Raw genomic sequence first — 14,708 nt, 5'->3', positions numbered from 1 at the left:
CATTAGGTTTGAGGGGATCAGGCTGATCTTGACGCAGTAACTGTGACGTTGTCAGGATGATAGTTACGCTGTAAGTGTAGGGGGCACAATGATCTTAACGCAGTAAGAGTGGGGAGTCAGGGAGATAGTGACGCAGTATATGTGAGGGAGTCAGCCTGATAGTGACGCAGTATGTGTGAAATGGTCAGGCTGATATTGATGCAGTTAGTGTGTTGGGGTCAAAATGATAGTGACGCAATAGGTGTAAGTGGCTCAGGATAATAGTGACACAGTGGATGTGAGATACCAGTGTGATAGTGACGCAGTAAGTGTAAGGGGTAAGGATGACAGTGACACCACGTGTACGGCCCTCAGTGTGATAGTGCCACAGCAAGTGTGGGGTGTCAGGGTGTAAATGATGTCGTGAGTGAGAGCGGGGCATTGCGATAGTGAAGCAGTAAATGTGAGGGTGTCAGGCTGATAGTGACACAGTCAATGTGACGGGGCAGTGTTTTAGTGACAAGATAAGTGTGAGGCGTCAGTCTGATACTGACACAATAAATGTGATGAAGTCAGGCTGATAGTGCAACAGTATGTGTGAGGGGTCAGCCTGATAGTGACACAATAAGTGTAAGGATTCAGGGTTATAGTAACATGGGAAGTGTGAGGGTGTGACTGAAAGTGACACAATAAGTGTGTGGTGGTTAGGCTGATGGGGACGCAATAAAAATAAGGCCAGCAAGGTGAAATGGCAAAGACTGTGTGAGTGGGTCAGGGTGAGAGTGACGCAGTATATGAGAGCGGATCAGAGTGAGAGTGATGCAGTAAGTCTGAGGTTTCAGACTGATATTGACGCAGTAAGTCGGAAGTGGTCAGGCTGAGAGTGACACAGTCAGTGTGAGGGGGAGAGTTTTCGTTACACAGAAAGTGTGAGGCGTCAGACTGAAACTGATACAAAAAGTGTGAGTGGGTCAGGGTGATATTGACACAGTACGTCTGTGGGGTCAGGCTGATAGTGACCCAGTCAGTGTAATGGGGCAGAGATTTAGTAACATGGTAAGCGTGAGGCGTCAGTCTGATACTGACACAAACAGTGTGATGGAGTCAGGCTGATAGTGACGCAGTAGGTTTTAGGAGTGAGGGTGATATTAACGTAGGAAGTGCGAGGGCGTCACTGATAGTGACGCAATATGTGTGTGGCTGTCAGGCTGATAGTGACACAGTAAAATTGAGGATGTCAAGGTGAAACTGGTGCAGTAAGTATGAGGATGGAAGATGGACAGTGATGCAGTAAGTGTGAGGGGTTCACGCTGATATCGAGGCACGCAAGTGTGAGGGGCCAGGTTAATAGTGACGCTGTGTGCTGGCGTGTCCGGCTGATAACGACGCAGAAAATGTGAGTGTCACAGTGTGACAGTGATGCATTACGTGTGAGAGGGTCAGGTTGATAATGACAGAGAAAGTGTGAGGGGGTCAGGCTGACAGTGATGCTGTAATTGTGAGCTTGATCAGCGTGATAGTGAGGGGCTCAGGCTAATAGCGACACAGCAATTGTGAGGGGGTCAGGGTAGTAGTGACGCAAAACGTGTGAGCGGGTCAGGCTTATAGTGATGCAGTAAGTGTGAGCCGCTCATGATGATAGTGACGCAACAAGAGTGAAGTTTCAGGTAGACACCCATGCAGTAAGTGTGACGTGTTTAGGGTGACAGTGACGCAGACACTTTGAGGGTGTCAGATTGAGAGTGACACAGGAAATGTGAGGAGACAGGATGAGAGTGACACAGTAAGTGTAAGAGGTCAGTCTGATAATGATATACTAATTGTGATGGAGTCAGGATAATAGTGGTGCAGTGAGTATGAATTGTCAGGGTTATAGTGACACACACGGTGTGAGTGGGATAGAGTTATAGTGATGCAGCAAGTACGAGGACGTCAGAGTGATCGTGTGCAGGGTCTGGCTGAAGGTGATGCAAGAAGACTGAAAGGTTCAGTGTGGTCTGGACTCACTAAGTTTGGGGGGTCAAGGTGATAGTGATGCTGTAATTATGAGTGGATCAGTCTGATAGTGACACAGTACATTTGAAGGGATCAGGCTGGTAGTGATGCAGTAAGCGTGAGGGGGTCAGGCTGATATTGATGCACTAAGTGAGAGAGTGTCAAGGTGATGGTGACGCGTTAAGTGTGAGCAGGTTAGAGAGAGAGTGACGCCGTTAGTGAGTGGGGTTTGGCTGATAGGGATGCAGTAGGTGCGCATGTGTCAGGGTGTGAGTGATGCAGGAAGTGTGAGGGTGCCAGAGGGATAGTGACGCATTAAGTATGAGGGAGTCAGAGTGATTGTGGCGCAGTAATTCTGAGGGGATCAGAGAGATACCAACGCAGTAAACATGAGGGGGTCAGGCTGTTAGTGACGCTGTCAGTGTGAGTGCCTCAGCCTAATAATGATGAAATAAATTTGAGAGAGTAATGCTGATTGTCATGTGATAAGTGTGAGTGAGTCAGGATGGTAGTGACGCTGTAAGTGTGAGTGTTGAAGCTCATAGTGAAGCAGTAGGTGTGAGGTGGTCAGTGTGATTGTGGCGCAGTAAATGTGAGAGGGTCAAGGTGATAGTGACATAGTAAGTTTGAGGAAGCAGTGTTATCGTGACATGGTAAGTGTGTGGCGTCAGTCTGGTACTTATATAATAAGTGTGATGGAGTGTGGCTGATAGTGACACAGTAAGTGTACAGAGACAGGATAATAGTAACATAGGAAGTGTCATGGCGTGACTGATAGTGACAAAGTAAGTGTTTGGCAGTCAGGCTGACAGTGACGCAGTCAAAATGAGGGTCTCGAAGTGAAAGTGGCGCAGTAAATGTGAGGGCGCCAGATGGATAGTGATGCAGTAAGTTTGAGGGGTTCACGCTGATATTAAGGCGGTAAGTGTGAGGGGTCAAGTCAAAAGTGATGCAGTAAGTGTCGGCGGGTCAGGCTGATAGTGATGCATTCAAAGACCAAATATCCAAGGTGCACTGTAGTTCTGATTAGCGAGACTTCTCAAGGCTAAGACAGAAATCAATAGTTCTCATCATGGTCAAAAATCACAATGCTTCATTTTAAAATTGTCCTCTCCTGCTTCTAGATTCACCAATGAGGGAACAAAATTTAATTGCACCACCCTGTTTATCTCTTCAAATATTTTGCAACTCAATGAAATTACCTCTCTTGTGTTGAAACTGTTAAAAAAAGACGGGATTTGCCCAATTTCAATTCACAGGACTAACGTTCATCCATGACATTAAGATTAATCACCATTCGTGGTATTCCTCATATGGCATTAGTATCTTTCCTAAATTGAGAATTATAATTCCTCATACTGTAGTCCAAGTGTGGTCGAACTGAGCCACAATACATTGGAAATAATGCTTCATTCTCGTGCCCTGAAATCCTTCTGCAGCTTTCACAACAGACTTCTACAACTGCTACTAGACTTCAATGACTTCTTAAAAACTTCTCTTAGATGCAATTCTAAAAATCTGTACATCAGACTTTCTACGTCAAACCTTCAACAAATAATCTCCACACATTTCCCTCCTGACAAGTATGATAAAGTCAAATCGTTGCTATTTATTAAATCATGAGGGACGTGGATAGGTTGGCTCGTCAAGGTGTTTTCCTGCTGGTGAGGAAGTCAAAATTTAGAAAACATCGTTTTAAAATTAGTGGGTAAGGATTCAAAAGGGACGTCAGGGGCAACTTTTTCAGTCGTGTCCAGAATGAGCTGCCAGAGAAATTGTTGGAGACTGGTACAACTGTAACATTTAATAGCATCTGGATGGATATAGGAGTAACAAGGTTTAGAGGGATGTGGGCCAAATGTTGGCAAATGGGGCCTATTAATTTAGGATAACTGTCCACCATGGTCAAGTTGGAAAGAAGGGCCACTTTCCGTGTTGTATTGTTCAAGGACTTGATGACTCTAGAACAACCGCAAAAACCTTGCAAATAATTCCGTCAAGACGATTTCAAGTTCCAAATCTTCGGTCAATCTTCCTCTCTTGTGCTCACAAGTTCATTACCTGATGTCAGAACTTACGGATTAGTTGCTGGATCCATTCCTGTAAATTGGTTCTGCATTCTTTCTAATTCCGATTTTTTTACGAATGTAGCTAGTGTTTATGGACTTAGCATCAATATTTCTAATACCATATTTTGATGAATATTAAAAAACAACTTTGGCACCAGATGATGAGCACTTGAGTCAAAGTCGATCGGACGCAGTGAAACAATGATTCTCTCTTCATGTTGTGTACATCCGTGACTCTAAAATTCGACGAACAATCATTCCCACAACTTCAGCTGTGTCAGAATCTAGTTTGCGGTGAAAGCCTGTCAATCTGCTAAGTTAACGTTCGTCTGGGTCTCTGCAAAGGATTTAGCGAAATCTTTGTGTCTTGACAATTTGTTCAAACAAATTGCGTATTTCATGAATTCAGTTCTTTTACTATGAAAATTGGCATTTTTCTGTAGCTGTGATGGCCGAGAGGTTAAGGCGTTGGATTCGAAATCCAATGGGGTCTCCCTGCACAGGTTCGACTCCTGTTCACAGCGCTGAATCTTTTAAAAGTCATTAATTTCTTAGCAGAAATTGGAATTTCGAGGAGCTTGAGCTTTGCATTCAATCGAAAGTGAATTTTCAACTGTGAAGAATCCGAAGTCGTTTCAAGACGTCTAATTGAATAAATTATATGTCGAGACACAAAAAGCCACCAACTTCCAACACGAATCAGTTTCAAAACATTTGTCGAACTATCGTGAAATTTGGATGTTCGGGAGTGGGGGTTGGGGGGTGGAATTTAGCAAAACAAGAAGCAATGCAATACATTTACCTGCAGGTGATGAATTTTTTTTTAGGATCAGTTGAAAGTCAAGCTGAGAAAGTTCAACCTAATTTACAACTGACTCTCAAGGCCAATAATCTATTATATCAGCAGTCAATGAATTCGAAAAAGCAACTCAATGTGTGGAAAGGAACTCGACTGATCCAGGTTCCTGCCTTGAGGTGTGATAAGGCAAGGCGACATCAGCGGAGTAGAATTTTCTGGAAATATTAGAAATGGAATGTTAACGGTCTTCTGCTGTTCACATTCGTAAGAAACTGTGCAATAAGAACTGAATTTGAAAATTAACGATGAAAATCAGACTTAGCTCTCTGCTTGTGGTGTAGCATTGTTCAGAACAATAGGTTGTTGTTGAGGCTAAAATTGACCAAAATAATCGAGAGGGATCTTATCCACGGCCTTCGTTGGAGCAGTTGGTGTGGCGAGCTCAGCTTGAAGAACCAAATGCCAATTATTCATCTTGGCCGTCTGAATTGCTTAGTTAAACATACTCCCAGTTTAATGTAAAAACCTTTGCTATCAGAGCTAGATGTTTTCATCTCAGCATGTTCCGATATGAGAAGACACTCCAAAGAGTAGATGTGACTTAAATTTTGACTCCAACGTCAGAGATGTTGACACATTTCTACACCAAAAAAGCACTACCATTGGTATCAAATCAAACTGAATAAAGGTCTAGTTCACTTAGACATTTTCTTTCTGTAGACTCTGCCAATGGACCGTTCAGGCCCGATGTAGGAATAGGGCGTGGTGACATCTGTTCGGATGTGGATCACTTCATTCTTGCTCACGATCCATAAACCGTAATTCATATTGAACTTCTTAGCCATCACCATGGTAAGTGGTGCATAATGCACAGGTTTGCTTCTCGAAAGAAAGAGTGAAATCTTATTCAATGCAGACGCAAATTCAAGTTGTCCCTGATCGACCAGAAGACAGATATCGCGAAACAAAATGAATACAGAAAACAATCAATGTTTTCTTGGAGTCAAAAAGATGTATTGGAAGAACGGAAACATATATTTGGAACTAAAGTCACATACCACTTCCAGACTAAATGTTCTTGAACCGTTATCTTAATTTGACCTTCATGTCCACCTTTGCTGCAAAAATTATCTTAACAACTCAGTACTTTGTGTTCTTTGATATTGTCTTCTTCATGTTTCTCTTGATTTTGAAACTAAAACCGAGCAATAGCAAGGCACCCTATTTCACTTGCAAAGATCAGAAGAAGATCAATTTATAAGAGAACAGAAATAAAGATATATCTGTCTTCCGAGAGAGAACACAGTTACCATTTCGACTCCAAAAAGTCTTCTTCAGAAGTCTGCGCAATGAACTCGAAATATCCGACCGAAAATCAAAAAAAGAAGCCATAATGCCGCGAATACACCACCCGCAAGCGCATCAAGTCCGACTCGAATATACTGTATTACTACTCTCAACATCAGTGGGGAACGGAACAAAGCTCATTCTGCAGTTGTCCACCTGTTATGACGTAGTTTGTAAAGTCAGAAATATGATTAGGTAAAAAGCGGGATGAAAGCGGGATATCAGAAGTCTGAAAAAAGCAAGTGCGTGCTTTGCTTTGAAGAAGGTTGGCAGTGATGAAAATGGAAATTAACTGCAGTGAGGGGGGCTTAATTAATACTCAGAATCGTTGCAACATACAGGGATGCAATTCTTTTTGTTGGGTTTCTGTTCTGCCATTTTATAATCACGACTGCTGTCTGGTTTGGTTTCCATTCCAGGCTTAGGTGACTGCCTGATGGAAGTTTGCACATTCGCCCAATTTCTGTGTGGTAGCTCTGGTTTGCTGCCACATTCTGAACATTTGCAGGTTATTTGGATTCGCCATTGAACGCACATGGTTACAGAGACAGTGATGTGGAGAGTGTCTGGATAGGACGTACTTCAGAGGATTTTTGTGAACTTAAATAGACAGAGTGGGGTTAGTCTGCTGTTTCCTGGGTGAGCTACATGGATAGAGAGGGGTCAGGGTATTCTTTCCTGAGGGAGAGACATTGACAGAGTTTGATTAGTTGCTCTTACCTGTGTCAGTCACGCAGATACAGTCAGTCTGCCTTTCTCCGGGCGAATTTCTTTCACTGAGTGGTGACAGTCTGCTCTTCCCCGCCTGAGTGAAACAGAAAGAGCGGGGTCAGTATTCTCTTCCCTCGATAATTTATGTTGACAGTCTGGCTTCTGTCTTCTCTTCTCTGGCGAGTTACATTGGTAGAGTGGGGTTAGTGTTCATTCATTGGGTGAGTGACATAGACAGAATGGGATCAGTCTGCTCTACCCTGAGTGAATTACATTTATAGAGTGGGGTCAGACTGCTCTTCAGTGAATGACTTATATTGACCGTGTGGGATCAGTCTGCTGAGTTACACTGAGAGTGTGGGGTCAGTCTGCCCTTCCCTCGGTGAGTAACAGTGACTGAGTGGCGTCAGTTTGCTCTTCCCTCAGTGAGTTACATTGACAGAGTGGCATCAGTCTACTCTTTCCTGTGCGAGTTACATTGACAGAGTGGCGTCAGTCTGCTTTTCACGGAGTGAGTTATTTGGACAGTGTGGGATCAGTCTGCTCTTCCCTGGGTGAGTTGCATTGACAGAGTGGCGCCAGTCTGCAATTTCTTAGTTGTGTTAAAGTGATCGCGTGAGGTCAGAGTACTCTTCCCTGGTTGAGTCACATTGACGGATTGGGCTTCATCTGCTCTTCCCTGGGAGAGTCATATTAACAGAATGGGGTCAGTTTGCTCCTTTCTGAGTGAGTAATATCACAGACTGCACTCAGTCAGTTCTTCCCTGGGTGAGCTACGTTAAGAGAGTGGTGTCAATCTGCTCCTCCACGGGCGTGTTACTTTCTCAGAATCGTGAGAGTCTGCTCTTCTCTGTCTGAGTTTAACAGCAAGTATGGTTTCATTACTGTCTTCTCTGGATGATTCACATAGACAGAATGGAATAAGTCTTCTCTTCTCTGAGTGAGTTACTTTGACAGAGTGGGGTCAGGCTCGTCTCCCAGCTTGTGTTTCATTGACAGAATCAGATCAGCCTGCTCTTTCCTGGATGAGTGACAGAGACAGAATGGGTACAGCCTGCTCTTCTCTGAGTGGTGTCAGTCTGCCATTTGCTGGGTGAGTTATATATAAAGTGTTGGGTCAGTCTGCTCTTCCCTGGATGACTAACATTGACAGAGTGGGGTCAGTCTACTCTTCCCTGGGTGAGTTATACTAACAGAGTGCGGTCAGGCCATAATTTCCTCGTTGAGTTACATTGATCATGTGATGTCAGACTTCTGTCCCCTGGTTTAGTTACATTGACAGAGTGGGGTCCATCTGCTCTTCACTGGGTGAGTTACGTTAGCAGTTTGGGGTCGGTCTGCTCTCCGCAATCCAGGAACTCCATCTCTCGCGGTTTCTTGTCAGTACCTCCATACTAAGGATTTGAGGAGTTAACAAAAGTAACTCGTCCCCTACATCTTTGGGAAATTTAGGGATGGGCAGTGAATCATACCTCATTGAAAGACAACTGGGTCCCAGAAATGCATTTCTAATAATTGCATGTTCTAATTCGACACTGCATGCGGTCGGGAATAAATTGAGGAGAGGTGCAGGGTAGAACAATTAAAGTCAAATGCACTGATGCCTAGGAGACATGACACAAGATGTGAGTGTGGAGCTGATTGTGCAGGGCTCAGTGTCAGTGCTATTTGTTCAGCATTTATTGCTCACTGTTCGCAATGACTCACACACCACTGCTGTCAATTCACAACAATGAGCCTGTTCATCTTGGTTTGAAAATCCCTGCGTGTGTATTAACGTGGTTAATGGGACGCGAGAGGAGATGAGCACATCCTTTTTATTCTGTCAGTTTAAACAGGCGAAAATATCTGTTAGATGCCAATGCAAGAGGATACTGTCTTTTTCTGTGCCTTTTTAGTGGGGCATGCTCAGCATTGAAACGTCTGTTTTTGCACAAGCAGAGTTTGATTGCCATTCATATTGAGCAACATTAATACAGAAAACGCGTTTTCGAATTCCTGTGATCAAGTGGTTCAGGCATTGCACATATGGACGAGAAATCTGGCTCTTAACGTGGCGCCATGGCTTAGCTGGTGAAAGCAGCTCCCATCTCACTGGTGCCTGCTCATTGTATTGAAAGCTTGTTATTTCTTACAAGTATTGTGTTGCTGATCGAGAAACTCAGTGTCCTGTTTGAATTGCTGTACATTCTGATTTCGCGTTCCGGCTTCATTTTCCTGTTTAATTCCAGTAGTGTAGATTGGTCTTTTGAACGACTATTTCAACCTGGAGATTCTTCCCTCAGTTCCACAAGCACTTCTGCTTCTCATCCTTTTATTCTCATTCCTTCATTCCCAGTTTTGTGGAAATTAAGTGGTGAGGCAGGAGACACTGCAGCATTCCCGGGAAATGTTGTGGTAATGGCACTGACACCACGACATGATCACCCTCATTCTCTGCTGTCACCATTCATTCGTTGTACACCAACAGTAAATGCATCGTTGTTCTTCTTCAGCTGTCATGTAATTATTTTCTTTTTCTGTTGGATAAGGAATTCAACTTTAACTTCGAAAGGGTCTTTAGATTTTGAGGAAGAAATGTCTCCTTGCCTCAGGTCGAAGTGACAGACGCATTATCCAGAGAATGTGAGACTCCTTCGACCGACTCCAGCCAGACCTCAGAAAGCCTCTCAGCAATTTGAATCTCAACCTGTCTCTGAATGTCAGGCTTTTCAAGAGCAGAAATGGGAAATGAGGGATATGGAGATCCAGAGAGTCGGAGAATGTGAAAAGGCCCAGGAGGATACAGAGACAAATATAGAAAAAACAAAGACACATATTGAGGCAGACACTGAAAGAAACAATTCTCCATTCGGCGTGACTGCTAAATAACGGGAACTAAAAGGAAATGTAGCCATTAAAACATAGCCTTCCACCAGATCAGGAAAATGAAAGTAGCATGACAGCTGATTCAGTCCTTTTAAGATTGTAAATTCGATGTTTGTAAGCTCAAGAGTGATTTTGATAAATATCCTGATTCGACAAGTAAGATTATCATTTTCCCAACAGTATGATCTAGAAATTTATAACTAACCTGTTTCCTGTCCATCTTAAGAAAAAAAAACCTGTTTCTCTCCACAGATGTTGCCAGTTGTAGCGGGTTTCTCTATCAATTCTCGTTTTTAGTTCATATTTCCAAAACCTGTATCTTTTTGATTTTTGATAACCTGGCACAAAACCAAGCATTACAACGTTCGGACCAGTGGTAAGAAATACTGGTACCACGATATATTTGCACAATAAAACATTCATTCCCTGTCCGAGAATAGAACCAAAACTATTGTGGTTAAAGTTCCAAATCCTATCTACGAGATTACACGGAATGAAGACAGACGCTCTTGCACTTATTCTCAATGAAATGGATTTTCCATTTCATTTCTGATCATTTCCACTGCAGATTGGTTTCTACTCGTCTTCAAGTTTTGCAGAATGGAAAATCCAATTTGGACCATGGTGCAGTCTGGTTTAAAGATATTCATCTATTGTATCAACAGTTCCCAGCTTTGGTCCATAACCTTATGTGTTCTGATGTTTCCAGTGCAAAAGGCAGTAAGGTTCTCGCTTTGACCTTAGATGACAGAACAATGGGCTTGAAGTTTGACATACTCACACTGTGTTATTACCCACGTTGTGCCTCCAACAGAAAGAGACACACAGACACATTCCCCGAGAATCGCAATAACGTCATATTCCCAGGCACCAACCTAAGCCCTAAGTTCACCTGTCTATACTCCATGCATGAAAGTAGATGCATTTCAGGTCCCCAGTTCTTTTGCATTCATCTGCTCTCTGCCTAATCTTCCCATTATTAATGCTATCTTCCAGATTCTTTGCGTTTCCAGTTTCCACCTCACTGCCGACTTGTTTAATGTTGTGGTTCTCAGCCCCCTGCCACATTAGTATAAAACCTCCCCAACAGCAGTCGCAAAAATTCCCGAAAGGACATACGTTCCCGTCTGGTTCAGATGTAGATCGTCAATTTTCTTATCGTCCCACATTCCCCAGAACTGGTCACAAAATCCAACAAATCTGAAACCCGCCCTGCAGCACCATTCCTCAACTCACGTGTTCACCGGGCCGTTTTTTTAATTCATTTCTACGCTGGCAGTCACATGGCATCGTCAGTAATCCCGAGATTACTACCTTTGAGTCCTCCTCTTTAATTTCTCTCCTAGCTGCCTGAATTCTCCCTGCAGGTCCTCATCTCGTTTTTGATTCCGTTGGTGCCTGTATGCATCAGGACAACTGGCTGTTCACGATCCCCTTTCCGAATGCTCTTCAGCCGATGGGCGACATCCCTGGCCTGAGCACCTGAGAGGCAACATAATTCTCCAGAATTGCTGACACTTCACAGTGAGTCCACCCACAGCTCCAGAGTGGCCACGCGGTCAAACAAGTGCTGCAGCTGGACACACTTCTTGCAAGTGTAAGTTTAGAAAACCTTTACAAGGATTTGCAAGGTTTGCACTGCTTGGACATGAGAACGAAACTGAATAGGCCTCGTCAGATTCCCAGGAGTTTCAGGGCTTAGATATGGCCGCACAGAAGCTTATAAAATCATGAGGAAGACAGACAGAGTAAATAGTCAGGGAGCACTTCTTCACAAGACACGCGAGTTCAAATCTACATAGCAAATGTTTAATGTGAGAGAGGAAAAATTTAAAAGGGATGTGAGGGACACATGTTTTTCACACAGAACTTTTGTGTGTGGAATGAATTTCCACATTTAGTGTCAGAGTCTGGCGCACTCACAACATTTCAAAGTCATCTGAATGGGTGTATAGACAGGAAGACCTCGGACAGATAAGGCACAAATATTGGCAGAAATGTATGGATTAATTTCGGTTATCTATTCAGCAAGGGCAAGTTGGATCGCAGGAATTGTTTCCATGCTCGACAAGTCTGAGATGCTCCAGCCACCAGCAAGGGTTTGAATACACCATTTGCAAAAACACGCATGTTGTTTGTTACTCAGCCAGCGAGTTTGGCTATTTTGTTTGGAGGGTGGATGAGCCCAACCTATCTAGAGATGAAGGTTTTCCGGATACCTGCTGCCAATGGCCATTCTTCTTGACACTTTCCCAAGTTCGCCATCAAAGATTTTGGCTGAAGAAAAATACCTCACATATCGCATGACCCACTTTGCTCTCCAGCGAATCCAAAATCTGACAGCACTTATCGTGGAACAGAATCAAAACTGAAAAGGCAGTACCATGATCAGACACACCGAAGCTTAAATGCTGTCTGTGAGGCACTGTGAGACGTCTCTGACATGAGCTGCTCGCACAAATAACAGCGAGGCAATTCCAAACCTACTGGATATTTAGTGTATTGCCAAGTCCCAGAAAGTGCTCAAGTATCATAAAACAAAACCCAACAACGAACCATTAAAAGTGAACATTTCCAATTATATCCGTGATTAAATTAGGCCATCAATGCGCCGGTGCCCCCATCTGATCGAGAGAGCCAATCACCTTGCTCCCTCACCAGGATAGTAATGAAGGAAATGAAAGTATAGCAACGTTTCACATCGCGATTGCCCACCTTTTCGTCACAGCATCAAAAAACAGCGAACAGATTCAATGCAGGATCTTCTTTCTAAATAACAGTGAAATAACTATGTCTATTCACTTTCCGATTAAACAGGGAACAACACAAGTTGTCTGGAATATGAATAACCAACATAGACTTCTTTGGTCCCAGATTCTACTGATGCACAGACGTTCATATGAAAAGGTACCTTGGGTGATTGCCCTACACCCAGAAATCTTCTGGCTGCCTTCTGTTTGCCTTGTCACATTAATCTTGAACTGCTCTAATCGAATTTTTAGTTCTTGCCATTTGTCCGTATTGCTACTAGGGATAGTTGGACGTGGCAACTCGTAACTGCCACACGAATTCTTTGCCAAAATTGGATAGTCCCGCAACGTGATTCGCAGTGCACGAACTTCAACGAGTACATGCCACGCGGCAAGTTAAAAAGCACGCTTCCATTTATTAAAGTAAGTTTCTGGCAACTGCCATCCAGATTCCTCCTTACACTCGGAATTATGACAACACACAAACCAACAACCTCTCTCAGAGACAAGTGACCAACGCCCATCTTGTGCCGGACAAATGTAATTGACAAGATTACACACGGGGACTGCACAGAAAACTATAGAGAAGAAGCAGACAGACGACCATCGAGCTGCATTCATGCAGTTCAGTTACCCTGTAAACCCCATGCACAGCTGTTCCTTGTAGGTACACACAGGGCACTGAGTGTCTCTGACTCCGGGACTTGGAACTCGGATTATATGACCGTCTGCAGCACTGGTTACTTCCTTGTGTAAGGTAACTCCCGATGGAACATATGTAAAACACGACAGCTCATTGAGAAATACGTCCAAAATAGGACCCAAGAGACGTATTTCTGTTGTGTTTCTGGTCCTGTTCCTGACATGACATTCAACATCGTACTTACTGTGTGCTTCCTGACGGTTCGGTGCATGCTTCCGTGATCGCATTGTGTGCAGTAATCTGCGTTTTAGCTGCAATTACGTGCGTTTGAAACCCAGGACCACCGGCCTCTATTTTGTTTTCCTCTTCTCGTGCGCAACTGCAACACAGTAAACGATCAATTAATATTGGGAAATGACATACACTGGCGTGTGAAAAGCCCAGTTTTCGTGGCAATTATGCAATGGTTAGAGATTACTTTGATTCAGGAGATAAGGATGGAAAGTGTGTTTGGGTAGAGATGAGGAACATTGAGGAAAGAGGAAACCAGCCGCTGTGGCTTACAGGAACACTAACAGTAACCACAGTGTAAAAAAAAAGTACAGGAAAAAATACCGCCTGTGAATGATAAAATAAGGGAAGAATTATGGGAGGCATTCATTTCCCTTCTTCCTCTCCCGTTTGAATTGTAAAGAATCTTTGAAGAAAAACGATCGAAAAGTTATATATGCCCCATCGAACAACGTGCGCCATACCTTGGTAATTGATTATTGTAGATTAGAATACTTACAATGTGCAAACAGGTCCTTCGGCCCAGCAACTCCCCACCGACCCGCCGGAGCCCAAATGCATTCCTCTCCTTTAACCCCGTAAATTTAGCACGGCCATTTCAACTAACGAATACATTTTTGGACTATGGGAGAAAACCAGAGCAAGCGCACGCAGCCACGGGGAGAATGTGCAAACTCCACACCTTCAGTTCCTTGAGGCGGGAATTGACCCTGACTCTGTGGCATTGTGAAACAGCAGTGCTCACGATGGTGTCAGCGTGAGATGGGACTTATTTGCCGTCTTTAATTGGGAAAAATCTCTGTCATTGTGAGCATCTGGAAAGACCAGTTCCTTCGCCAGAAAAAGAGATGAATATGTCATTAACCTTTGTTTGTTTCAGGTCCAAGAATACTCAGATCAATAGCTCCTTTCAATGAATAATTTTGACTCAATTTGGCTGCAAATATCTTTTCCTAACTTTGTGCTTTTCTTCTTTTACATTGGTGTCTCGCACCTTACAAATGACAGCAAAGGTATGAAAGGAGATGGAAGCATTTAACTCATCAAGTCAGCGGCCGCTTTCAATGAGATCACGGCTGATTTGGTCAATGCTCAAGGGTGCGGTGCTGTCTGTAGTCATGGCCGAGTGGTTAAGCAAATGCATTGCAGGAAGGTTCAAATCAAGCTGATGCTAACAACGGCTCGTTTTGAGCCGCCAATTCGCTGTGAACTGGCGGGGCCAAGAAAAGGTGTCACGCAGCTCGTCTAATTCCACA

General features: G+C 43.6%; 1 non-coding gene across 1 annotated transcript; it reads left to right on the top strand.

Annotated features, from left to right (window-relative positions):
- The first annotated feature begins 4,485 nt into the window (after positions 1-4,485).
- Positions 4,486-4,567, top strand: trnas-cga (transfer RNA serine (anticodon CGA)). The gene has a single exon. It is a non-coding gene; the product is annotated as a tRNA-Ser (tRNA).
- Positions 4,568-14,708: the final 10,141 nt, after the last annotated feature.

This window comes from Chiloscyllium punctatum, chromosome 4 (assembly GCF_047496795.1).
Source record: "Chiloscyllium punctatum isolate Juve2018m chromosome 4, sChiPun1.3, whole genome shotgun sequence".
In the NCBI taxonomy this organism is placed as follows: Eukaryota; Metazoa; Chordata; class Chondrichthyes; order Orectolobiformes; family Hemiscylliidae; genus Chiloscyllium; species Chiloscyllium punctatum.
The sequence above is the reverse complement of the archived record's forward strand: the minus strand, read 5'-3'. Positions and strand labels throughout refer to the sequence as shown.